Raw genomic sequence first — 2500 nt, forward strand, 5'->3', positions numbered from 1 at the left:
TTTTAAAACGGTGAAAATCCTGGAATAAATGTTGTCACCGATTTACCGTGTTTTTTTTTTTTTTTTTTTTTTTTTTTTTTTTTTTTTAATGCCAATTTTTAACAGTAGGTTAATTTGCTGTGAGCGATCAGACTAAAGTCTCCTGCCATCACCAATCCGCAGTGACCAGAGCAGTGATAAAAATTAGCCAAACTGAGGCTTCTGTCCTGCAGTAGAATAGAAACGACTGCATTTGTTGTTTGTGAATTAGCGTACCAGAGTAAATCATCCCGTTGTAATTGTTTATGTGTTTGTGTTTGTTTACATGTGAATCCTCTGTTGAGTGGGATTATAGAGTTAAGTTTCCTTCATTATTTTGTATTTATTGTAATGTTTGATGTAGGCTATATAAAAAAAAAAAAAAAAAAAAAAAAAAAAAAAAAAAAAAAAAAAACATTATTTTATATGAATTGAATAATCGTCCGTTTTCATATAAAAGAATAGGAGAAATATCTCTAATAGTGACATAAACTTCTGTATATCTTCAAATTAATTTGATCTTTCCTACATAATCATTTCGCAATAAAAAAAAAAAAAAAGAATATTACATTTACGTCTTTATTGCCCTCCTTGCAAATAATTTGATTTCTTCTGCGCTTTTATAATTCTCTTATTCACCATCTCTATTTTCATATTAATTATATAAAGAATAATATTTAGGTTACTTATGCTTTCTAATGTCATTCAGAATTCTTGTTCTTTCAAAAAAAAATTTATTTCACTGCACATGATAAATTAATTCCCCATAAATCCATCAACTTGTAAAATATATCTTCAATATATCTCAAAAGGTTATCGGCGCGAAAGAAAACTTGCAAATGTACCCCCAAAAAATTTGGAATCGAATAATTCTGTCATTTCGCATACGGGTGGGACGAAATTTCTAAATCTGGAACTGGAAAGGAGTATCTACGTTTAACATAAGTCAAATGATATTACAGAAAAGAAAGTTTATTTCTTACACATGGATCGAATGACTAGTATATTATTTTTTTAGGGGGGGGGGCGGCGGCGGGGGGGGGGGGGGAGTTTATACTAGAAAGTCTTGAATTCTTACTTTCTTCCGTGTCCAATGTAGGAAATTAAAACTCTTGTGTATGATACCAAAAAACTGCAAGGGGTAAATAAAACTTTAAGTTATAATGAATTCTAGAATTATAATTTTGTCAAAGGAAAATTTTATTTAGCCTTTGCATGGTTATAAAACAAGTAATCAACAAGTAATATTCAAGAAAGGACTCATGTATTTCCATCATTGATACTAGCAATGTGATAAATAAACATAAAAAAACCAGAATATAGCTATATAACTATTGTCAATTTTTTTTGGCGAGGCAGATTTGAACCAACTCGCAGGGGTGCCCTTTTAGCTCGGAAATGTCTTCTTATTGCTGATTGGTCGGAAGTATTTTTATCCAAATACTTCCGACCAATCACCTATCAGGAAACTTTTCCGAGCTAAAAGGGCACCCCTGTGAGTTGGTGGAAATCTGCCTCGCTAAAAAAAAATGACTTTATACCATCAGTAAAAACCTGTGATATGCACATGTTGCCACGGGCCAAACAGACAACAAAGGGGTCCTCATCCTTGGCCTAGAAAACAAGTTCATTGCATATGCAGATGATGCTACTCTCTTTGCATCAAACAGATAGAATAGAGTTTTTGAGTGTTCCCTCAATGAGGAGAACTCTAGCCAAACACAACAGAAGACCATAGTACAGACGCTATGGCACTACCCAAGAGTTGAGAACAATGGTTTAATTTTTAGAGTATTCTTTTCCTTGAAGAGCTCCTTACCATAGCTAAAGAGTCTCTTCTACCCTTACTAAATGGAAAGTAGTCCATGAACAATGAAATTGCAATAGTTAACACCATGAGAAGCATGTTGTGGAATGGAAGACCGAGAGGGAGATAGAGAATTAGATGGCGAGATAAGGTGAAGGATGATATGCAGACAAGAAGTTTAGTGGAAGAGGATACCTTCCATAAATAGAGAAAGACAAAAATCTTAAATCTTCAAAATGTTTAAGCTAATTTCGTTCAGATCATGTTTCAAAATCAGGAAAGGATCGATGTGTAGATAAGTTTGATGATATTGAAACTTACAAGTTTGGGACAATTATGTTCAGCTGGCTTATACAACTTATTTCTTACTGAATATAAAACTTACTTCGGGAGAACTGTAAAAGTACGACAGTTGTGTAGCTGCTGTAAGGGCCGATACAAAAGCAAATATGGAAAAAAAATCTCATATTGAAATCAGTTTTTAAGATTATTTTTGGAATGAGGAAATGTAATATTCTTGGTTAAATAAACTACATTTGAATATGAAATCACAACACACAGATTTAAACAATAACTATTTAACTCACAGGACATTAAAAGGCTAATTCATGAAAACTCTGGCACAAGAAGGGAAGCAAAATAGAGTATTTATTCTAGGTACCTTTGTATTCATTA

Source organism: Palaemon carinicauda, chromosome 30 (assembly GCF_036898095.1).
Source record: "Palaemon carinicauda isolate YSFRI2023 chromosome 30, ASM3689809v2, whole genome shotgun sequence".
Taxonomy (NCBI): domain Eukaryota; kingdom Metazoa; phylum Arthropoda; class Malacostraca; order Decapoda; family Palaemonidae; genus Palaemon; species Palaemon carinicauda.